The following is a 25286-nucleotide window of genomic DNA, read 5'->3' on the forward strand; positions in this document are numbered from 1 at the left end:
ACAAGCCCTGTTCCAGACCCACTTCAGCTGTCAGCATCCTGCTTCCCAAAGCACATGTGGTATAGAAAGGTGTGGAACCAGTGCAGAGTCCAAATGACTGCAGATGCATTTAAGCCACTAACTGAGCCCCAGAATGGCTCGAGTTGGAAGGGAACTTAAAGATGACCTAAAGACAATTCTAACACCCCTGCCACAGGCAGGGACACCTTCCACTAGACCAGGTTGTTGAAAGCCCCATCCAGCTTGGCCTGGAACATTTCAAGGGGCAAGGCATTGACATCCTGGTGTTCTAGTGCCATTAGATAAACTTCTAATTAGAGCAGCTATAAATACCATGTCACCATTTCTGGGGCCAGTCTTATTTATGTCAATGGCAAATCTCTAAATTTATTTGTTTTATGTAACCTCTGGAGAGCTGTGCCTGTCTCTGGACAGTCTCCCAGTATCTCTTGTTTCCAAAGGGCATAAAAGTTAACATGTTAATAATGGCTTTGTCACCACCATTGTTATTCTTATGTGCTACAAGGTCCACACATTTTTTGAACACTTCCAGGGATGGTGATTCCACCGTTTCCCTGGGCAGGCTGTTCCAGCACTTTTATTAGACTGAACAAGTGGGAAAAAAAGCGAAGTTGGTTAATTTGATTTGATTTCAGTTGTGATGGTGCATATTTTGGTTGTTTGAGTTGCATATTGAACAGGGTACAATTAATCAAGCTGGGTATCTCTTACATAAAGGCTTATCCTCTGAGCATGAAGTCATGATTCTGATAAAGCTGAATTATGATCTTAGTAATGCACAAACACGATTCACTCCAGGATTCCCACTGAAAACAGACCCATATGCCACTGAAGTGTCACCATTATAAAACATTTATTTGGAATAAATACTGTGAAGCTGTGCTGAGCTTTTAACTCCAGGAGTTTCAGGTGAAAACTTGGTGCAAACAATTCTAAGTTTTGTTGAGAAAAACATTTTGGGTTTTATTTTTATTTGCCAGGAGCACAGTCCTTCTTCCCAGGGAAGACATGGTCTTTCTAAAGCTGTTGGCAGGAAAAGCCAACACTGTTCACTTGGATATTTAATCCAAGGTGTGCATTTGTGCTGGAGCTCTTCCCTTTCTGAGTACTTGGAGCTGCTGTGGGTGCTGTGAGCATGAGTCTGGTCACATCAGCTTTTTGTTACAGCACCAGACAGACAGAAAGGGGTCCCCCTCTCCCCAGCAAATAAACTCTGATCAGCAGAACACACTTAAAATGATAATCACTGTTAGACCATAGCCCTGTGTCTTTATTTCCTTTATTTGATTGGGGAAGGTATTTTGCTGACACTGGAGGTGTATTTAAGCCACTCACCTTCCCATGCTGTGATGGAAAGACTGGATCACCCAGCATCCAAACCTCAGCTGGGGAGGCAGAGAAACCCCCAATTCCCAGCATTTTCAGCAATCAAGACACAAGATTTATTGACTATTTTCTCTTATATCCAAGATTTATTCACTATTCTCTCTTATATCTCAACAATCATCCCTTGTGCCAGGACATTTCTGAACCAGTCTTTTCTCAGGCCCACAGATGCTGTTTCCAAGACCAGCTCACCTCATGCACGTGCAAAACAAACAAGATCCTGCTCTACTTTCATTGTGCTTTGTGTGTGTGCTTGTGACATCATTTAAATAAGCTTATCCTGCTCAGAAAGAAAAAAAAACATTCCTACCACAGTTTAGGTAAACCAAGCAATTATTCTGTTACTAAGTGTAATTAATGCCTAATGATTTGCTTTGATTAATAGGACAATCAGCATCTGCTCCTAGAAATAGGGATTAGTAACCCAAGCCATCTCTAGTATTAGAAGGTAGGGGGTCCTTTTGTACTAAACCCTGTTTTTCCACATTCATCTCAAAGCAGAAAAGCCCTGTGCTACATTCTAAAAGCAGAATAAAGGGAAAGTAGTATATTTTTGAAAAAAAAAAATAAAGATAAAGCTTTATATATAATGTTCTAGTGAATTTGTGTTTTTGAGTTAAATCAGTGCATCTCCACCATTTAAGAAAGAAATTACTCTGATCTAATTCTCTGATAATTTTTACATGCAAAGTTACAGCCAAAACATTTAAGATTTTGCATCTGCTAGGCTGGAATGGCAAGTTGAACTAAATAAGAACCTGTGTTTGCTATTTCTCTGCAGCTGATTACTGTTGAATATCACCAGTATAGGAAGTAATAAAATGGTATTTTATAGACATGATGTTAATTTTTCTAAATCCTCTGATCAGTTTATCTTTTTTTTTCCCCTCTGTGACTGAAGAATCACAACACACAACGCAGCTGCAAGGCTAATCATTCTTTAGCATCTTCTATTGATCCTGGAGATAGAGCTGGAGTGGGTTAGGTCCAAACACTAATCCAATCGTATAACAGACATCCCCATATGGTTAGTCCCCAGCTTTGCCTTAAGCCAATCAATAATCACTTTGACAAAGAAAAATATATTTGGATTTTTTTTTCCCCCTGTGGAAAGGTTGGGCTCTGAATGCTCCATCTACCAAGTGCTCTGGATTTCTCAGTCACTCCAGTGTCCACTCTGAAACAGAGCTGACAACAACTGGTAGATAACCAAGGAAATGGTCTCATTTCAGGGATTAGTGCAGAGCCAACTAACTTGAGCCACACGTCTCGCTTCTAAAAGCCCTTAAAAGAGGCTGAACACTTCGTAAATGAGTTGGGCTTCCTTTTTAATATAAAAATGTCCTTAAACAAATAATGTCAGTTGGAGTTGTAGAACTTAGGAGGTGTGTGAGGCTCACCTGGAGACTTTTCCTCACTACTCAGGGTTTGGACAATACAAGAACACAGAGAGGGTCTGTAGCAGGCACCTAGTAAGACCTTGGTTTATTCCATTTATGGATGTTTTCACAGGAATATTCATAGCTGTGACCTGGGCAGTGCTGAATGCAGTGAAGAGACACCATAAATGCCAACTTTTCATGTGGCTCTACTTCAGCTCCTCTCTGAGTCTGGCTGGTTGAGGCCTGACTGCTGTGTTTGGTCTTAGGCCACAGAAATACAAGCTCCTCTGTGTCCAGGAACTGTGGTTCCAATCCCCTTGCACAGGAATTCATGCTGCAATTGTGGGTCAGGACTGGTGGTGAAGGATGGTGACTGAAGAGCAAACGGTCCCTGAAGGTTCAGGTTAATCCAGTGAATAACTCTCTGATACCAAAACTTCAATATTCAGAATGAAATGCCTTTGGCCAGATGGGAGCTGAAACAAAAGGACAACACATGGACAGTTACAGGCACTTTCCCCCAGCAGGTATTTAAATTAGAGAATCTAAACACCAGCAGGTACCAAGCACTTGAGATGTCAGAAAGGAGCCCAGCAAAAATAATCTGCCTGAAAGATGATAAAATCCATCTTCTGGGCAAAGTCTTTCCTGATTTTTCTCCAGGTGGAGGATGAGACTGTTTAAGTGGATGTTCTCCAGTGGGTCCCTGCATTTCTCATTGCACTGTGGTGGATCTTTTTACTTTTGCTTGTAATTAGAGCTGCTTTAAGATTCATTTTGACAGCAGTTTGAAGTGGGTTTTTGTTCAGAAATGTCACAGGAAGTATATTAATGGAGAGATGCCAAAGGTATTAAAAGCTATGAAGTCCCACATTACAATGAAGAGAAATTCTCATATATATTCCAGTGCAATCTTTGAAATATAAAAGCAGAGACAAAACACCCCTGGTGTTTCATTCCTCCCTTGAATTCCATCTTTCACCACCCTGTTCCCTTTGCAGGTTGGCGAGTGGCTGTTGCTAAATATATGCATAATAGTGAAAACCACTACATAATGCAATGCATTGAAGAAAGGTCCTGCCAGGCTTCTAGGTCAAGGGAAGGAATATCTCTTTCTTCCCTAGTTAGCTGATCTGCACATTTGTCTCCTTTTGCTTTATGAAAGAACTGATGGGGAAGGTCTCCAGCTGATGGAGCTATTCAGAAAAAGAACTGACATTTTGAATCAAAATTCAGGCTGCCTCCAAACATTGTGTGCCTGGTGCTATTAAACAATAATAAAAAATAATGAAATTCATATTTTCTCTGAAAACAGAAGGTACACAGGTATTTGATTTCAGAAAACCCAGGTAATTGACTTAGAAATGGAATCTGTGACAGATGGCTGTGGAATGGACGATTTAGGCAGAACATGAAAAAAAGTAATGCTTAAACCTTTGGGAAGAAGAGACAAGAGCCAACAGTAGGCAGAAGCACAGATGTTTGCACTTTTATTCTGTAGTGAAGTGCATAGAAACATGGGGGAAAAGGCAGGGAAAGGGGTCCCCACTTCACCAAAGTCCACCACTGGGATCACAAAGAGTGTGGGGACAGACTCAGACTCAGAGGGGCTCCCAGCACAGCACACATGCCAATTCCCCACATTCCAGTGATGTGTCCTTGCCTGCCTCTCTGACACTGATAATGATTTTAACAACCCCAGTGCATTCAGTTTGCACCTGCAGTGTGTTTAACACCTTTACTCTGTGCCAGTGAGGACTTGGGTGACATTGAGGAGGATATTTTACCCCACTCTGTGGGTATAAGTTAAAAGTTGTAGCCCTAAACCAATGGCACATGCCTGCCTGATTTATGCACAGATTCCTGCTTTACCCCAAGCCTGTCATCAGTCTGACTTTGTGAGAAATCAGCCTCTGCTTGAGAGCTTTCTGCAGAGGCACCAACTCAACTCGCATGAAAATCCACCAAACATGGATTTTTCAAAAGAAGCTAGGGATAAGCATCCCCAAACCCCAAAACTGTCAATAATTGTGGAAAAAAGTCTTCTCAGAGTCTTGTAAATGGTCTTTCAGACCTGCAGGTTAAGTTGTTTTGTTTTACTTGCTGATTTCACCACCTTCCTCCATCTCACATAGTCCTGACATGGACTCTGCTGCCATGGAAATTGTCACAGACCAAGTTCTGTCCTACTCCCCTGACCCTGTGGATGGAGCACCTGAATAATGTCTCTTTCAGGGTGACTCCTCCATCCCTGGTTCTCAGAGCTGCTCTTTGTAAGATGATTCCTGATCTATGAACTGATCCTGTTGCATGGCCAGGTAGGAATTACCAGGATGTGCTCAAATTCCCAGGTGACCTGTCAGGATGTGGCATTGCTTCTCCTGTACCCGTCATGGGTGTGTGATCACAGAGGATAACACAAGAGCACAAAGGCAGGCAGGTGAAGAACGTCTTTGTGTCCAGTTTGTCACCCCTTAAAGTGTCCTGATGAGATGTCCACACTGCTGCTACCAGGAGCTGGAATGAGCTGGAGCACCACCAGGGCTGGGAGAGAAGCATTTAGGTGAGGATCCACAGTGTGCAGCAGCCTGTCCCACACAATTTCACAGTTTGCCACAGCCAGTACTTGTGTAATGCGTCTCCAGGCAGAGTAATTCTGCAGTGATGACCACAACCGGGGTAGTGCAACTTGGAGATGCTTCCCGGGCTCCCACCTAACAGCATCCCTGAGACCTGAGCCCTCAGCAGGATGAGAGGGATTAGGGACTTGTTGCCATGTCCATGAGATCTCTGGTGCTGAGACAGGTGAGCCCCAGAGCAGCAGCAGTTTGTGTGAGAGCAGAGTGGATCCTGCAGGCTTGCTGCTCCAGAGTGAGAATCTGTTGGATTTCTCCTGTTGAAATCTCCCTGTAAAAGCTTTGTTGACTCTGTGCTCTCAGGGATGTACTCACAGCTCCCACCAACACCCACTCAGCTGCACTCATCTGCCATCCCAAGGCAGAGTACTGGAGGAAGCTCCATGTCCTTCAGAGGCTGGATAAGAAATGTCATTGAGCTAAAGAAAACATCAGCATTGCTACAGTCACCTGCTGTGCTTCACAAGAGAGATGACTCCACCAGTTCCTGCCCCTGCCCTGCTTTCCCGGCCTCCCAGCTGCAGGTTTAAAAAGCCTCCACACATCTTCAAGGCTTCCAGGGGCAAAACTTGCCTCTGCAGCCCTCATGGCACCTCTCAGGCTCATATTCACAAGTACAAGATTCAAGGTACAATCAACACTCACTCAGCACAAAGATAATTCTTGACACTAGAGGAAAAGTTAATATAAGAAGGAATAGAAGAATATGTAATTGAGATTCCCCCAGAGCAGAAAGGAGGGGAGGAATCTGCCACTGCACATCATGCATCTCGCTAACAGATCCATATTCATTGTGCTCAAATGTATTCTGGTAGCTCTTGTGTATTCCTTGTAGTTCCTAACAATTATATCTGATCTCTTTGTTAGGGACAGAAAATGTAGGCTTAATAGGATGTCAACAGAAAAGGAGTATAAAGTAATTGCCCATTACGCTATAAATGTGTTATAATCATTTGCCAGAGGGAGAAAAAGTCTAATTGAATGAAAACTCTTGATGGTTTCATTATGCTTCTATTAAAAGGCAGTCAGGCCTCCTGATCCAAATACAAGGCTTGACTCTTCTTTCATTTACATCTGTAAAAAACTGGGGGCAACCACAATGTTACTGATGGATTTGCAGCGACACAGAGCTGGAGTAAGAGAGCTCAGAGTGAGTCCTGAGCATTTCTGAGTCAAGTTGAAATGAAAACATTTACCACTGTATGCGGCAGAGGAAAAAATTCAATATAAATGACAGCAGAGCTGAATAAAATGCCAGAGCTGTTCCCAGAAATGGCAGGAATCAAAAATCTATGTGTGTGGAGAAAGGAAAGGAAGGGGGTAAATTCTGCCTTTCAAACTACAGTTGTAAAAATTCCACGCTGATTATTTGCTTATTAGTTATTAAATAAAACTTCCTTTTCTGCATCCTCCCTGACACCCAGTCAGAACAGAGCTGTTGAAATCCTTTTCTGTCTTTGCCAAGACCAGCCCTGCTTTTTACAACCACTCACTATCTCCCCCTTTCTCTGCTGCATCTCGTTCGAGCTCCTCGTCCTTGCCTCTGTGCCCTGCATAATTCCAGCTCTCCCCCGCATTTTCCATGCCCCATGTACCAACTCCTCTGCACTTTCCCCTCCTGCCACCACTCACAGCCCTCCCCAGGTGCTTCACAAAGTCATTCCCTCACTGACTTCCAATAGTTTTTGAAGGCTCTTTTCTTCTATGACCTTAAATAAACACAACCCTTGGTACCGTCATCCACTCACCATGTGACAAGAGGGACTGTTGCTGCTCCTCTGCATCAGCCTCTCCAAATGTGGATCTTCAGTGCTGGTGTGTTTGTCCCTGCTTCCCCAGCCCATCCAGCTCAGAGCCTGCTGTGGAGTCATTCTGGGATGGGAATGGTGAGTTGCAGAGAGGTCCCACCTGCCCTGTGAGGAAAAACGTAGGTTTGGGTGTCTCTGAATCCAGCCGTGGCTCCTGCAGCAGGGCACGGTGGGTGAGAGGTGGTCAGGCTAGAAAAGGCTGAGGGCTTTAGGCACAAATTCTTCCCTGGCAGGGTGTGAGCACTGACACAGCTTTCCCAGAGAAGCTGTGGATGCCCCATCCCTGGGAATGTTCAAAGGTTGAATGAGGCTCTGAGCAACGTGGTCTGGTGAAAGCTGTCCCTGCCCATGGAAAGGGGGTGGAATTAGACGGTCTTTGAGATCTCTTTGAACCCATACCACTCTGATTCCATGATTCTCTGTTCTTGGGTCAGCCTGGGATAATTGCTGGTCCCCTGCCCACAGCAGGAAGCCCTTGATGTCTCATCAGCTGCCCACAGACCTCCATGGGACAGGATTTGTGCCTGGGGAGTCCCGGACACAGGAGAATTTTGGGATGTGGCTGATAAGGTCAGGGACACCCCCTAAGCAAAACTGTCTCAGGTAAAGCACTTTCAGTTTGTTTTGATTGATAAATGTCTTTTATTCCAGCAGGAGCAAGCACCGATATTTTATGCCTTTTAAAGGCTGACTTTTCTTAATTGCCCTTGGTGGGTCTCTGAAGCACCACACGAGTCCCTGAGGATCTGCAGGCCACTGATGGGAGAGTGTTTACCACTCACTCCCTGGCTTCCTCTGACCAGGCAAATTATTGAAGCTACCTGAGCAGAGGTGTTTGTGCGAGCTGAGGGTGGGCTCTGGAGGTAGCAAGGAGCAGAGATCTCCCCTGCATGGGGATTTTAAAGTGGTTTTAAAGCCAGACAGCTGCTCCTCATGCTCCCTTGCACACATGCAAGATACTTGTGTAAGCTATAAGTCAACACAAAACCCCCACTAGCCATTATATTTGTTGCAGAGATGATGCTAACTGGAATCATCACCCAAAACAGAGAGGAAGTAAATATCTATATACACTTAGCACCAAGTCTTTTCTGGCAAGGCTCCCCTTGCTTTCTGTCTGAGTACCTGCATACCCAGACTCTTTGTTGCATACCAAATCTTTTGCAGACTGAGAACAGCAGCAAAGTTTTGCTTTCTTCATCCCCTCTCTCAATCTGGGACTCTTTTACATCTGGTCTGACCTTGTATCATTACCAGCACCTTTTCCAAAACTCACTTTCAGGGCTCAGCACAATAAACACCTGAGCTGGTTATGTAAAAACCAGCAGTTCAGCAGTGAAGCTGATGTTTGGGCATGTCTGACCCCACACTATAATTTTTTGAAGGAAAAACCTCATTTTTCATTGGGGTTTTTTTTTGAGGGAAACACACTCTGCTTGGCCCAGACTCTGGACCTCACTGGCTGCTTTCAATCACATCTGAAATGTTTATTTTTCTTCACAGTTCTCCTGAGAAGAAAAAAAAGAGAGACAGGTGAGTCCCTGGCTGAAGGAAGGACAGGCAGGATACAGATGTTTCCCTGTGTCCAGAAATCAGGGGGACAAAGAACACATCCCCACTGCAACTGTGACATCTTTGCTTCACGTTACACTGTTGCTTCATCATCCTGTGCTGTATTTTTATCTGCATTTAATTGGATCATGCATTTACATAAGCAAGCCATTGTGTAATTCTTGGATTGTGAATCACAGAATAATTTAGCTTGGAAAAGCCCTATAAGATCAAGTCCAGCTGTTCCCGCAGCACTGCCAAGGCCACCACTTCCCATGTCCCCAAGTGCCACATCCACACATCTTTTAAACACCTCCAGAGGTGCCAAGTGACTCTATCACTTCCCTGGCAGCCTGTTCCAGTGCTTGACAACCCCTTCAATGAAGAAATTTTCCCAAATATCCAAACTAAACCTCCCCTGGCACAACTTGAGTCCCTCTTGCCCTGTCCCTTGTTATTTGGAAGAAGAGATGTCCTTTCTGGAAGCTGTAGAGAGCAATTGAGTGCACATTTCACTTAGAGATCCTTGTACACAGCAGTGGATTATCTCTATTTCTGCTGTTTTATATAAATATAGATACTGTCTGTTCAGGAAACCCCAGCAGAAGAAGTGTAGCTAAAATGCTGTGCTATGGACAGCCCTGTGTGCTGGCAGCTTTATCTTACACTATTTGGAGTAAAAAATAAATAGAATGACATGATAGACAAAACCTGGCATAAAAGATAAACAAGGATCACTAAACCCAAGTTGTTTTAAGATTAAATATTGCTCCTGCTTTTAACATTACAAAACCAAGTTAATTCTAAAATATCAGGAAGATTTTATCACTTTTGGCTTGTATCTAAAACTCAGTAGTTTAAACATTTTCTTTTAGTTTAATACAGACAAACAAAGGATATTAAAGTGTTGGCAGAAATGAGAAGTAATTCTGCTAAAATCTTTAGACAAAATTTTCAGCTTGAACATGTTAAAACAGGTTTTTATGTATTTCTTTAGAAAATCTGACTATTAGTGAGAATTGAACCATTATCTTTCCTGGTCTTGCAAATCCTCTTCAAACATAGCTACATTCTGACTTCAAAAACATCAGTATTTTAAATATTTCATCTGATGTCTTGGAATTTCAGTTCTGAGAGGAAAAAATGCAACTCTGTTTTGGAGAGCTATCAAAGCATAGATTTAGGAGACTAATTTTAGGCACCCAACCTTGAGGTTTTGACCAGTGGGATTACATTGGTAGAAACAACAGCAAAGCCCCAAAGCTGGGGAAAATAACAAAGCAGAAAGATCTTCTGAAGGAAGGGCAATCCACCTCCTAGAAAAGCTGCCAAGGATTACTGTAAAGCAATAATTAATGACCATTGCTGCTGGGTCTCTAACTGATGCAGGGGGAATATTGATATAATCCTATTAGTGTGTTGCTCTCATTAATGTACTTATGTCAATTAGCTGAGCATTTTAGCAGAAAGGTGAATTTATGATTTTTTTCCCTCCATCCAACATAGATTTCCATTGCAAAAATCAATTTTGAACAACCACCAAAGATCAAGGTCCATTAATGAATCTTATCTGACACTAATGTTGTCTAATTACATTAAAATGTCACAACTAATTTAATGGCAGCAGAGCTCTCTACTCCATAAACAAACACAAGTTTGGTTACATTTTTAAAGAATTTAATGTTTGATCAGGAAAATAACAATTGGAAATTCCAGTTTTGCTAATTTTCTTCATTTCTGTAATTCTTGAGTGTTTTGAAATAAAGATCAAGAAAAACCTGGGCTCAACAGAACATTCCAGGCCCTGAGGAGACCTTAGAACTCCTTCCAGTACCTTAAAAGGCTCCAAAAGAGGTGGAGAGGGACTTTCAGCAAGGATGTGGAGTAAGGGAAAAATGGCTTTAATAATAAGCCAAGGGAAAATGGCTTTAACCTGAAAAATGGCAGGTTTAGATTAAATATTAGGAATTTTTTTTTCCTCTTTGAGGGTACTGAGACCCTGGCACAGGTTGCCCAGAGAAGCTGTGGCTGCCCCATCTCTGGAAGTGTTCAAGCCCCATCTGGATGGAGTTTTGAACAACCTGGTTGCTCAAAAAGAAGGACGAGTGACTGCAGGGAAGACACAGTGAGAGTTTTCATCACTGCCACCGAGCCTTGGAAATGAGTTAAAATAAGACACTGAACCAACAACTCTTCACATGACTGAGAACTGGGGCAAGGAGGGGAGATCTTAACCTAATTCCCACTGGGTTTTTTTTCCTTCAACAAAACAAAACAGCAGACTCTTTCACAGTTGCCAAAGCTGGAGCCTCAGTGAGAGATTATGAGGGATGCAGCCAGTGACTAAGTTCGGATACAAAAGCATTTCTGATTGGTTTCCCACAAGATGAAATTCTGTTATAAAACCTGCTGCTCATTTTCCATTGAAAGAGTAATTTGGGAAACTGTCTCTCTTTGTGCTCTAACTAGGCAGCAGATGGCTCCAGATATGTTTTACTTGGTCCTATTGATTTCACTGCACGATTTAATTTTATTTCTCAGCAGAGCAGATTAAAACATGTGAGATGTTTTATAGGCCCCTGAAATAACAGAAACATGCCCTGAAAAAGCTCCAGCATCAATCCCTCACCAAGAGCATCTCTTTACCTTGTGTCAGCTCAGAGACATCTCCTTCCTCCCCACAGCCTCCAGCAGCATTTTTTGGGTCCAGGGAATGGTGTTGGCAAACCCAGTGCAAAATACAGACAACAAACAGTCAAAGGAGAAATAAGAGACCCTGAGGAAAAGAGGTGCAATGTGGTGGTTTTTTTTTTTTTAAAGCCCATCCCCAGTGTGCACTTAATAAATAATTAATTGCTGTTATTTCCAAGCTCAGATCCATTTTCACACAAATGCGCTTTTAACTCCAGTGATCAAAAAAAAAAAAAAAAGGATGCTTTTTTGTTGATTCTTCTTCAATGCAGCCTTGAAGCAATAAACCAAATTGACTGCTAAATTTAGACAAGAATACAGTCTGGCCAAGTCACCTCAGAGTCCATAAATTTATTAATAAGTGAGATCAAGACGAGTCAGGAAACAATCCCTGAGATGCAGACCTGCTTCTCCTTTTACTGGGTCAAATATAGTTTGGGGTATGAAATACATACTGTACTCTCCAATTTACATGTTTAAATCTGGGTTTATTCTCTTAACTGTGAAAAAAACAGCATGGAGGAAGAAAAATTTCCCCTGCTGAGGAGCTGCTTGTTCCAGACCTGTGACTCCACACTTCTACCCTTAGGATTCTTGCCTTTTCCAGTAGAGGGAGGGTATAGGTAGTATTTCTATATTTTTATCTCTATATTTTATCTTTTATAAGTAGTATTTCTTTCATGTTCCCTGGCAAAGGAGTCCCTGGGAGTGTATTTGAATCCCACACTGGCACCTGCATTTTTGTGCAAAGCAGGTGTGGTGGCTGATGCTCAGTCACATTCCTCACACAGTTCCTTTCCTGTCTCAGGTTTGAAGGCATCTCACACATTTTTCCAGGGTAGAAAACAAGCCCACAGCAGGAACAAGTGATCTGTCTCCAGTGCTGTGCAAAGAAGGGTACAGCCAGCTAAAGACCCATTTTGTGGCAAGGTGGGGAAAGAAAGAGGTGGGATATGAATGGGGGATCCACTGCCTTCACTGGGGAAAGGAACAGAATCTCTTCTTCCTGGGAAGGAGAACAGATAAGCAGGTGTCACCTCAGAGTAATAATTGCCATAATCTGTCCTCCTGCTCTTCATCATCTCCTTATACTTCACAGGCAAGGTGTGACAAGAACTTTCCTGAAGAATCCTGGAAGTTTCTCCATGCACTTCACACGAGACCTGGCCTTGAGAGACACCTCCCATTTCTCTCATGATCTTCCTGCCCATGCAATGAACTTCTGCAATGACAACACAGCTACAGCCAGTAGGGTCATAGATTTTATCACAGTTTTATGTGCAACACCTGGGAAAAAACCCATTTGGACAGACCTTGTGTCCAGAGACTGGTCAGTGCTATGAGAGGGACCAGGCATTTTCTTGGAGCTACTCCTCTGTGTCATCATTCTCCCTCACCATCTCCTTTCATCTTCCCTGCTCTTCTCCCATTCATGCCTGGGGACTGGTGCCTGAAAAGGGCTCTGCTTTGCAGAGACAGATTGTGGCAACAGCTGCATCTGTAACAAGGGCTGCATTAAAAACTGTAAAGCTAAGAGGAAGCTGGAAGCAGAGCATGTGAGGAGGGAAGGCATCAGATGACAATGGGGGTGGTTTGTACCTGGTCCTGCTGGGGAGCCTGTTTTCCTGCAGTAATGGACTTCTTCAGGAGCTGGTGAAGGCAGACATGAATGGATGCTGCAGTGGCTTTCTCTGGGGTTAGAGCTCGCACTCAGGAAAATTACAGCCTTTTAGTTACTTAGCAGGAACTTCCCTCTACCTTGCCAGAACATTTGTGTGTCCCTCACCCTCAGACAGGGAGAGAAGGGCAAGAACTTGTTCCGTGCTCAGTGCATGAGCTCGAGGCTGGGGTGGTGCCATGAGCTTGACTCTGTCACTAACAGAATGCAGTTTAATCACCAAGTTTTCAGTGTTCATCTATGGCTGTGAACATTTCAACTCAGACTCTGCCACAGTTGTGGGTGGAACTTTCTCCACTCACATCTCCAGGCTACAAACTTGAAGTCCAAGCTCCTGGAATCATAGAATTGTAGAATGGTTTGGTTGGAAGGGGCCTGAGAGATGATCCAGTTCCAAGAGGAGGGTTAGAAATAGATGATCTGGAGGGATCATTTGAGTGGATGGTTGGATCTAGATCATCCCTGCCAGATGATCTCTGCAACCTTCCATGATCCTGGGTTGTTCCAGACCTCATCCAACCCGGCCTTGAGCACTTCCAGGGATGGGGCATCCATAGCTTCCCTGGGCAATCTGTGCCAGGTCCTCACACCCTCACAATCAAGAATTTCTTACTAATATCCAATCTAACCCTGTCCTCTGGCCATTTAAAGCCATTTTCCCTCATCCTATCACTCCATGCCCTTGTAAAAACACCTTCCTCATGGACATTAATCAGGTAGTGCTCATTAATCCACCTGCTCCTGGTGACTGAGGCTCAGAGGACACTTTTCAGAGAAGTTGATAGGGACCGATTCAATTTACAGTTCCTGGTCTCAGTAAAACCTTTTGCACTGGTGAGGAAAGAACTCCTGCTTAGAAGCAGAAACTAAACAGTCTTTGGGATTTTTTTTTCTTGCTTTTCCTTTAAGTTGCTCAAGTCAAGCACTCCACTGAGCAAAGAGGGGACAGTCCCCCAGAAGCAACAACTGCCACCTAATTTCACCAGCAGCACTTCTCCCATCTGCCTGGCCATTCTTCTTAAATTGCTGTCTAATTTTCAGTATAAAGAGTGTCCAAGGTACACACTTCCCATGATCGCAGCTTTATTACAAACCTGTGAGAAGAAAAAAGAGCTTTTGTTGGTTTAATTCCTTGGAACTCCTGAATTGAGCTTCCCCAAAACACATGCACAGAAAATGAAGAAAAAAGGCGCCGTTTGAAAGAGTGCAAGGAGAAAGCAGTGGAACACAATTTCTTGTCATTTTTTAAAAAATAAAAAACCCAAGCAAATAATCACATATCTGCAATTAGAACATTCATCAAATACCCTGTATTTTGAATTAGCTGTTGAAATAAAAACTAAAATTAAAATAAATGTATTTCTAAAGTGACTGATGGGTGTAACCTGGGGGTGTAATTCTCAAACACAGATCCATCCTCAGAACAACACAGACCTTTACAAATACAACAAATGGCTGATCAGCAGGTGAAAAATAAGAGCAAAAATAAGAGTTAAAAAAAAGAGGGTAAACACTTGCTGTCTGGTTGACTTCTGCCACTACAAATCTAGGCCAGATGCAGCCCTGGGTTTCCAGTCATTGAAGAAAGAGCCTCATATAAAGAAAATCTATTTTGCAAAATACACAAGTGAAAGAGCTTGGAAGGTCACCAAACCTAAACAGTTAAAAGCAATCACGTTTCAATTAAGATGAATTGAAACAAACAGGCTTTAGAGAGGATGGTAAACACAGCAATGTTTCACTGAGCATTAAGATGAACAAAGAGCATACATCTCCTGAAATGCCTTTTAAGAGCCATCTCATCCCAGCCTCGCCACGAGACGTTGCGCCGCCCCAACCGCCAAACTTCTCCCCGCCAAGCAAAGCACAAAAATGAAATAGTTTTTATCCTCCCCATTCGAGATTAAATAACATTGAGAGAACCATGTGAAGCAAAAGGGAGAGAAATGGCTGCACGGTATTAAGAGAGTTAATTATAGATGCAGATTAAGAGGCAAGACTGAGTGGTGGAAGAAAAGGGAAGAGTAACCTCCGGCACAGAGATAGTGACATGCAGCAGTTGTCAGTCACCTAGCAACAAGTTTCCTATCCCTGCTGTGCTCTTTAATTCAGCAAATCTGCTCAGGATGTTGGGCTGTTCTCCTGACAAAACGCATTATGTAGTAGACTAAAGGATACAAAAATCCACTGTACACAACACTCTGCTCCCTATTGACCACTGATCCTTTCTCTCAACCCACAAAAGAGCCTTGCATAATGCTCTGAAAAGAGAAAAGTCTCAACAGAGAAAACATTTGCTTGTAATTGAGATTGACTACATAACGAAAATGATGTTCTTTTTTAAATTCAGCTTGTTGAGGCCATGCTTTTTGTCTCCTGGCTCTCAAAACCCATCCCTGCTGGGAAAAGGGGCAAACATTGTACAAACTCAAACCTGTGGGTTTTTTCCCTTCTTTTCACTGGAAGCACACACGCGCACGCATGCACGCACACGCATTTTGTGGCTAAATGGGCAAGACTGGCTCCTGAAGACTTAAACAAGTTTGAAAAAAAAAAGAGGAGACAAATAAGAAAATTGTGGAGTGTTTCTGTGTTGAAGGGAAGCTGCCATACTTCTGAAAGGAAGCTGAGGTGTAGAGGGCAGAATGTATTTTATAATTTTTCTGGCTAACTAAGGAGCAGCACTGTCAGAGAAAATGAGGTGTTTTATTTCCAAATCCACACAGTAGTAGTTTATCAGCAAACTCAAGTATCACAGAATCACAGAGTGGTCTGCATTTGAAGAGATCTTAGGGATAGTTTCTTTCCAAGCCCCCTGCCAAGGGCAGGGATATCACCCACTAGTTCAGGTTGCTCCAAGCCCCATCCAAGCTGGCCTGGAACTATCCCAGGGATGTGGCACCCACAGCTTCTCTGGGCAACCTGTGCCAGTTCAACCAGTGCTTCATCACCCTCACAGTCAAGAACTTCTTCCTCATATCCAAGATAAACCTGCTGTGGCTCCCTGACTGCATTCCCAGACACACATATCCCTACCTCTGCATCCAAGTCAGGACTGTGCTCTGAGATAATAATTATCTAAAGAGGAAGAATAAAAATGAGAACGACTTTAGAAGATCTGAATTTTGACACACTGAACTCTACTGTGGCCCATGGCAGGAGTTTGGGTGAGTGCTCCTCACAGAGTGGCTGCTCCAGCAGGAGAGCTGAGGGAGCTGGACCAGCAGTGCCTTCCTAAGACTAATTGTTAGGTCTCATCTGGAGTCCAGAAGGAAGCAGAGTGAGAGAAGGTAATGACAGAGAAACTAAAGCTGCATGCAGCTCACACAGATGCCCACAGCAAACTCAGCAGAAAAAAACAAGCCCCTGAAGAGGGGCCTGAGTCCCATTGGCACACTCAGATCTTTGGGGTGAAAATGAGTGCTACAGTTTGTAAAGCACCTTAAAACAGCCAAGGATCAGCATCCTGGGAGCTCCACAAGTGCAGAAAATTGCAATAACTCATGTCAAGCTTCTCTGCTGACATCAACCAGCTGAGTCTGCAACTGTGCAACTCCAGGTGAGCCAGTGGTAATGCCCAAAATCATCTGGAGTTCTTCCACCTTCCACCAGAACAGGTTGCTCTGAGCCACATCCAACCTGGCCTTGAACCCTTCCAGGGATGGGGCAGCCACAGCTTCTCTGAGCAGCCTGTGCCAGTGTTTTGCTATCTTCATTGTAAAAACCTCTTCCTTACAGTCCATCTCACTTAACCCTCTTTTAGTTTAAAACCACCACCACTAAAAGTTTTGTCCCCATCCTATGGTGCATAATATCAAAAAAAGGGAGGTGGTTGTGCACCAGAAAATGCAGCAGTGCAATTTCTCCTCCGAAAAGCTACACAAAAGACTGATAAAACACCTTGGTGCCCCAACTAAGAGAAAATGGAGAGGTGATTGTATGATCTATGACATGAAGCTCACAGAGCAGCATCACTTGGAGATTGTTGCAGGCCAGGGTAAGGCTGGTGGGAACAAACTTTGTCCCAGGAAAATAAACCCACTTGGATTTTGCTCAAGCTCAGCAGTTTCCACCCTCAGCTCTGCTAGAAAGGGAAGGGATGAAGGGCAAAGATCATTTACCCAGTATGTATTTCCAGGGATGGTAAAACACATTTTCCACTTGTACCTACAAGCCCCCAAATATGACACAGAATATAACAAAGCCTGCTCCAGTTAAAGGATTGGGAAGGGCTGATATGAATGTGCTATTCAGCGACAACCAAGAGAAAAATAGACTTTTATTTTTAAAATTCTCTCTCTTAAAAGGTTTTGTTCCTTTGGAAACAATCAAATTGTTTTCAATTTTTCTCCTCCCTTTTTTAAACTACACAAAAAAAATTATTTTCAATCAGAAAATATAAAATACATAAGAATTGATTTCAACTGATAAATATGAACTTAAGGGAGATTCTCAGGAGCTGGGAATGTTCAGAGGGTAAAATGCAGCAGTAGGAAAGGAAGTTTTGTGAATCCCCTCAAGAGATACAAAAAATAAAAACCTGAAATAGTAGAAGGTTTAGAGGAATACAATTGGCGGAAAAAAATATGTGAATAATTGTGGTGCAGGAAAAATACATCTTGTTTTCTCCATAAACAATATAATGTTGGTTACTATGGAATTTAAGACTCTCTGTCATTCAGAGAGTGCTTCAGACAGATTTCATAGCCATGACAAAGAAAATTCCCTGTGAGGGAGCTGGATCAATCATAGCATATGCAAGAGTCTAAACTACTGAAAAAAGAAAAAAAACCCCAAATAAAACCAAAAAGCCCCCATGAAAAAAACCCTAAGCAGTAACTCCTAGTAATAAATAATAAAAAGAACATGCAATAAAGTATTTCCATCCAGTCTCTGTAGCTTTTTAAATATGTTCTGCATGGATATTTGTTGAAATCCACCTCCAATAACCAGTGTAAATCTTGCTCTGGCTTAGCCCTGGGTAGCCCGAGTGCACAAGCTGCAAAGGGGATCTTGTCTCCTAAAAGCAGAATTTCTGCTAAGCAGGATATTAATTTTCAGGTATAGTTTTAAGAGAAGTTTTCTCTCAGAAAAGCTAAAATTAAAGTGGACACCGGGGTCAACCCGGAATAGTTGGATCACGTCCTACCAAAAATAGGAATCGCGAGGGATTCTCCTGTTGATATTTTAAACTTTTGTTCATGCAAGTTTTAATCAATTAAAATGCATTATCTACCCTCTTAACTTTCTCAGAGAGGATTATCTGACATTTACTATTCACCAGTTTTGCTGAAAAGGTTAATAGTTCACAGGCTGGAGTTAGGGGTAAACAGAATTGATCATTCCTAATGCCTTGGCTGGAACGGAGGGGCTTTGTGTTGACAGGCTGGGAGATGTAATGAGCCTCTAGTACATTCTTAAGGCTTGTTTCATTTGCTCTGTGAATGGGGAAAGTAAAATTATAGTCTATAGGTGTTTTCCATGGTTCTTTCATAAGCAGGCCTCCTGACACCAATTAAAGAGATTATGTCATCAACTGAAAAGAAAGCTATAACCTTGTATGTTAATGCCGTGATTACTTAAGACAGGGTCACTGGACCCAATAGAACAGGGAATGACCTTGGTGAAATTAACTTCGGAGCTCAATTCCTAATTAACTGTTTTCAATGAAAGAATGTGTGATTTCAGGCTATTGGTTAAAATAGTCACTTTTTTCTGTACAAGGAGTTTGCCACCAGAAGTTAGTCTCCAGCAGCATTAAAAAAAACCAACAAAAACCCAAAAAACACAGGAATAAGATTAGGAGATGGCAAACAGCATGTTCAGAGCTTTATGAAAGCAGATATTGTCCCCTGGATATATTGCCTGAAAAACCTTTTTCTTTTGAGGCTGCTTTGCCCACACTGCAAAATTTACAATCCCAGGGAGGAAATGACACATCCCAACACTACTAAAAAGTAGCTATGTATAAAACATAAGCCTGTATTTGTAAGTATTTTAAATTTACTAATTTTTAAATGGAATTGCAGCATATATAAAAATTTGGCCAGGGGAGCTGTATTTTGTAGCATTGGAGGAGTATGAAAAGAAGGCAGGGAAGGATTTTATGCAGCTGTCTCTCAGGTAAGGGTGGCAGTGAGGTTCCAGAAGGATGGCACCAGGGCACCCCTGCACTTTGAGCTCTATTGGAGATGCCCACTCAGAGACGCACTCTCAGTCCTGGTGAAGGCACAGGCAGGGGCTGTGCAGTCCCCTTGAAACCTTTTTTTGGCACTGAACTTACCTTGGATCTCTGACCAGCTATGCTAAAGTCATACCTGTATCTGCTTTACTTTCCCAGGAAGAAATACACACCTGAAAACATTTTCAACACTAATATCCAGCTGGTCTGGTGGTAAAAAAATAAGTTTAACATGTTAGCCTTTTTCTGCTTTCTTAAATAACATTTTTAGGTGTGGTCCAAGTCATACTCAGACTGGGAGTACAAATCCTGCACTGCAGCAAACAGCAAATTCCCTTTCAAAATGGTCAATAATTAATTGCTTCATGTGTTCAAATACTTCAGACCTGAGCTACCCCTCTGAACAGGCTCCACTCCCGTAAGGTTGGGTTTCACAGAATCTTTGAATAGTTTGGGTTGGAAGGGACCTTTAATGGTCCAATCCCTGTCCTCAGCTGTGGTTTACAGGGTTCAGTGTTATGTCTGAACAAGGCAGAGGTGCCTCCCTCTGCAGGCTGTGAGCAAGGCAGGCAGAGTGGATCTCCAGGGTGTCACACTGTCCCCAAGCCAGGACAACCCTGGGACTCTGGATCTGCTTCTGCTGCAGAACTGGGAGATGGAGCTCACTCCCCTCTGGTGTCTGTGACAGGATGAACACGTGAGGAGGTCATGAAGGGGACGCAGGAACCTCTCCCATCTTATTTTAAAGAAGTGATTACACAGAATGTCCTAGAGAGGGCTGGAGTACCTGACACTCAGAGACAGCAGAGGTACCTCTGTGCCATGGGCAAGACCACAAAGAGAGCCTGCAGCAAAGCCAAAGATGAACCAGCTTCCTGAAATTCCATCTCTGTTCACAATCCACATCTGTGCCAGTCACAGAGCATCACTGGTTGACCCCTGGACCAGCCACTTCTCTCCTCATGTAGAGAGAAAATCCTCCTGGGCTTGGGCACAGACATTGAAACATCAGAGTGCAAAAAAGACTTTTCCCATGGTCCCCAGGTCATCCAGCAGCATGTTCCAGTGGGGATCCAGCACTAGGGGACAGCTAAAGGGACTGGCACTGGGAATAACAGTGGTGTGATCACTGATACCTGCCTGGAGATACGGCCTGCAGATGGGAAAGCATCAATTAAACATAAAGGTCTGTGGTCCTGTGACCTTGTATTGTAGGCACAAAACACTCAATTCCCTTCAAACCCAACCAAATGCGGGCAGCTGCTTTCTCTGAGAACCAAGAAAACAAAAACTCATGTGGCTTCCTGGCTTTATTTTCATTCCAGGGTTGAAACATCCCTCTTAGGGCATGGATGCAATCAAACAAACCGCAGGGCTGGATATCACCACCCTCCCAGAGCACACTTTGGATAACCACCTTTCACACCCCAGCCCCTGGCAAATAAATGGCAAGGGAGCAGTTGGTAAATTTGCTGAAAGGTGCAATTAAAAGCAAATAGGGACATTCTGCCTGCTGCAGGCAGTGTATTCTTTACTGCTTATTTGTGGAGGAGGGAAAAGAAAAAGAAAGGAAAAGATTCCTTCCTTCCCTGTGGACCACCCATGGAACTTTTTTGTCCCCTAATTCTGACACCAGGAGAAAAAGAGGTACCTTTTTCTCCCAGCTCCTATGCACACTCCTCCCTATACAGTAAGGCTTTGGGAAGTTAATTGCATTAATGTGTTCCCTGAGTAAAAACAGGTGTTGCAACACCTGCATTTTCTAAAGCTGGATTTTGGTAAGAATGTGATTTTTCAGAGGGTTGGAACGTGTGGTTTATACAGAGGTGATATTTAAGGGACTTAGGACTGCACAGAACCTCTAAATTGGGAAGGTTCATAGCTTGTGCTATGAAATTCTGCAAATTATTGGTGACCAGAGCTAAGCCTGGACAATGTCGAGCTGTCTGCAGGAATTCAGCATGGATGTGATTTTCAGGGAGTGGCACTGGAGTTCCTGTTTGTGAGTCCCCTTTTGGCCTGTGCTTTAGCCCCTGCTTGGACCTGACAAAGATGTTCAGCACTTTCCAGGATGCAGCTCCTTCGACAAAGCCCCTGAGCCCACGGGACTGCAGCCTGCAGGCTCTGTGCCACCATCTCCATTGAAAAGCCAGGCCAGAGTGGATGGGATGAGGCAGCTTTTAGGGAATAAATATTACAGTTGTAAAGAACATGACAGCAACAACGCTACGGCTGGAAAGCCTCCTGGCACTGAGGATTTTCTAGGAACAGGGAGCAGCTTACAGGCTACAAGGGCTGAAGTGGAAGATCTGCTTACTCACATGAGTAAGGGCTACTAGCAGTAGGAAGGATTGCAAGATTAAGCTCTTAAGGAATGAGGTGCTAATGGGTCTGACGGTGAAGTGGCTCTGCAGTTGCTTACACAGCTGAGGAGATGGCCTGTGACATAACATGCTCAGCCATGCAAGCTTCGTGTGTACATGTCCATGTCAATACCAGCAACCTGCTAAGTGCACATCACCCCTCCCACCAGAGACATGGGGGCTGACTCCTTGTAAAAAGCATGTTAAAGTCCCGAGTATATCCACTGCCTTGTGCCAACACTCATCTCTACATTGAATCGTGTCAGGAGGATGCATCTGGGGTGAGAGGCCCTTCCCTCAGCCCTCCCCCCCATTTCTCTGGGTTTTTCCATGCACTAAAGGATCAGAGCCACAGGAAGGGGTTTGAGAAGCTTTGCTAAGGGCAGGAAGATGATTCCTGCAGAGGAGACAGCAGGAAGAGGCAGAGCTTTCACCTTCCAGGGGCAAGTTCTGGTGCTGAGGGTGTGCAGAATACAGACCATAAGGAGGCAAACCACTGAACAATGCTGAGTAATAATTAAGGCAACTTAGAGAGCTCATTCAAATACAAGTGGAATTGGGGCTTTCCTCATAGTTGAAAATACTCAGAAAGTATTTAAAATCTTTGTTGCCTCAAATGCAACAGTGAGCATGAACCCAACTCTGTGTCCTTCTAAGTACCATGGCCATGTTTCATGCAGTGCTTCAAATTAATAATTAATACCTAATTCTATTATTATTTTTATTATCATCCCTGCTCACATCCAACCTTCTCATATTCTCAAGATCTGTAAATCAAGTGCTATATGATTTCATTCCAACTCACTACAGTTTTTAGCCCAATCAAACTTTTGCAGATAAGTCACTTGTCAGCAAACACAGAGGGAAAGGCTGCTTTTTTTCCCCCACTGGGTGCACTGAGTTTCCTGGCTGGAATGCAGCACTTCCATGGGATGTTTGTTGTCCTGGACACACAGGCTGGAAATACACCCCAAGGAAAACAGTTTAAATGCTGGTATCAGTCAAAACATTTAGTTAAAATGCTTTAGAGCACAGAAAAGCAGTGGAAGGCTCTAAATATCTTCTCCAAAAAGTAGATTTACCTTGTAATGAATGTGGAAAAAAATTTTCCAAGGGGAAATGAGAGATGAGCAGCAGAAATGACTGACATCCGTTTCCTTCCTTCTGTTGTGGGCTATTTTCAGACATGGATGACAAGGTCTTTCCTTGCTTCCCCCGAAGTCCACTCTAGTAAATTCAGAATCACAGAGCTGCAGAATTGTTTTGGTTGGTAAAGACCTCTGAGCCCACTGAGCCCAGCCATTAACCTGGCATTGCCAAGGCCACCACCAACCCGTGCCACCCACACGAATTTTAAATCCCTGCAGGGATGGTGACTCCACCACTGCCCTGGGCAGCTGTGCCAGAGATTTACAAACCCTTCAGTGAAAAAATTACTCCCAATATCCAAAGTAAAACTATCCTGGCACAACTTGAGGCTGTTTTCTCTCATCCTGGTGTTCGTTCCCTGGGAGCAGAGCCTGACCCCAGCCTGGTTGTCCCCTCCTGTCAGGGAACTGTGGAGAATGAGAGGTCCCCCCTGAGCCTCCTTTTCTCCAGGCCAAGCCCCCCCACATCCCTCAGCTCCTTCTGGTGCTCCGTTCCCTTCTCTGGACACGCTCCAGCCCCTCAATGTCCTCCTGGCCCTGAGGAGCCCAGCAGTGGCCGCAGGATTTGAGGTGTGGCCTCCCCAGAATCAGCACAGGGCCCTGCTCCTGCTGCCACCCCGCTCCTGCGGCCTCCTGGCCCAGCCGGGCACAGCCGGGCCCACGTTCAGCCGCTGCTGAGCGGCACCCCCGGCTCGGCAGAGCGATTCTGTGTCTCCCTGAGCTGGAGCCTGGTCCCAGAGGGCTGTCCCGCCCGGGGACAGGGCTGCTGGCAGCACAGCCGCGGCTGGGGCTGCTGTGAGGGGAGGACACGGAGCCGAGTCCGGCTGGAGCAGCCGGGGCCTTGACCTCTGCGCTGCTGCGGCACAAAACGCGGGGCTCCCACACGCTCGCATTCAGCCTGACAGATGCTTTTCACGCTGCTGTTGTTCCAGGTGTTCCTGCTCCCATCCCCTGTGAGCGGGGAGCCAGGCAGGCACACACGGCATCCCCCGCCGGCTCCTCCTCACGGCGCCCCAGCGCTGCCCCGCCAGGGACTGCTCCTCTCGGCCTCGCTGCGCTCCTTCCACCAGCCGGGATCGTGTTTTTCCTGACAAAAGGAGCTGGAGCCCTCTTGTGTTGAGTTCTGCGGCTTGCAACCATGCCTTCGGAAATCCCCGCGGATGGAGCCACCCCAGCTTCGCCGGGATGCTGCGGGCGAGCTGCTATTAATAGGAACCCATCTGCACTGCTTGTCTTTGCTTCTGCAGCAACACTGCACGTAAGAGAGGGAGGAAATGGATTTCGGCCTCGAAAGCCACGTGTTTAATTATAAAAAGATACATAAAAATCTTATGATTTAAAGCCTTCCTACTCTAATCTCAGCTTCTGAAAAATGCGGCTTTTTCATAGACCCAGAGAATCACAGAATGGGTTGGGTTGGAAGAAGCATTAAAGATGATCCAGTTCCACCCCCTGCCATGGGCAGGGACACCTTCCACTATCCCAGGCTGCTCCAAGTCTCATCCAACCTGGCCTGGATCACTGCCAGGGATAGGACAGCCCCAGCTCCTCTGGGCACCCTGTGCCAGGGCCTCAGCACCCCCAGAGAGAAGAATTTCTTCCTGGAATCTAAACTAACGCTGCCGTCTTTCAGTTTGAAGCCATTCCCCCTTGTCCTTGCACTCCTAGCCCTTGTCCAAAGTCCCTCCAGCTCTCCTGGAGCCCCTTTAGGCACTGGAAAAAGGTTTTAAGGTCTCCCCAGAGCCTTCTCTTCCCCAGGCTGAACACCCCCAGCTCTCTCAGCCTGTCTGCAGGGCAGAGGAGCTCCAGCCCTCTGGGCGTCTTTGTGGCCTCCTCTGGATTTGCTCCAACAGGTCCACTTTTTTAATCCCTGCTCTTTAATTAATAGGATACAGTATGTAGCAAACTAAGGAGGAAGCACATGTTAGAAAGATGACTGTAGGATTTGCAGTTTCACTCAGATTTCAAAGATGCATGGGATAAATCAATCTGCTCACACCTGCTACAGAGCTGTGCAATACAACTGATTTCCACTGATTTCCACTCAGTTTGTCTAAACCTGATCTTCCAGTTTGTGGCTACAGTAGAACAGAACACACACCTTAATGGTGCTGAGAATTTCCAAGACTATTGGAAACTGATGAAAATTCGGTGTTATTTTTTATTATTTTTATGCATAAATAATTCTTTTCTGCCTCATTTAGTAATATCAACTTGACAGTGAAAGCTGATATTGAAACCACTTCAAATAAAGCATCAGGATTTTATTTTAAGAAGCTATTACTTAAGCAACCACAATCATGTAATTTGTTCAAAGTTGGGGAAACCCTAGGATGATTTTTGTTTTAGGTTTGTATGTTAGGAGATACTTATATTTGTTGTAATACCCTTCTGATAAAAGATTACTCTGCAGCAGTTGGAACTTTCTGAGCTTGTAGGAC

At 44.1% G+C, this 25286-nt stretch overlaps 1 long non-coding RNA gene across 1 annotated transcript; it reads right to left on the reverse strand.

Annotated features, from left to right (window-relative positions):
- Positions 1-1462: 1462 nt before the first annotated feature.
- Positions 1463-23910, reverse strand: LOC147652759 (uncharacterized). The gene is made up of 3 exons (XR_015287925.1): positions 22780-23910; positions 7174-7338; positions 1463-3265 (listed from the first exon to the last, which is right to left on the reverse strand). It is a non-coding gene; the product is annotated as an uncharacterized LOC147652759 (long non-coding RNA).
- Between the last annotated feature and the right edge of the window lie 1376 nt (positions 23911-25286).

The sequence above is a fragment of the Cyanistes caeruleus genome, chromosome 6 (assembly GCF_971803275.1).
Source record: "Cyanistes caeruleus chromosome 6, bCyaCae1.hap1.1, whole genome shotgun sequence".
In the NCBI taxonomy this organism is placed as follows: Eukaryota; Metazoa; Chordata; class Aves; order Passeriformes; family Paridae; genus Cyanistes; species Cyanistes caeruleus.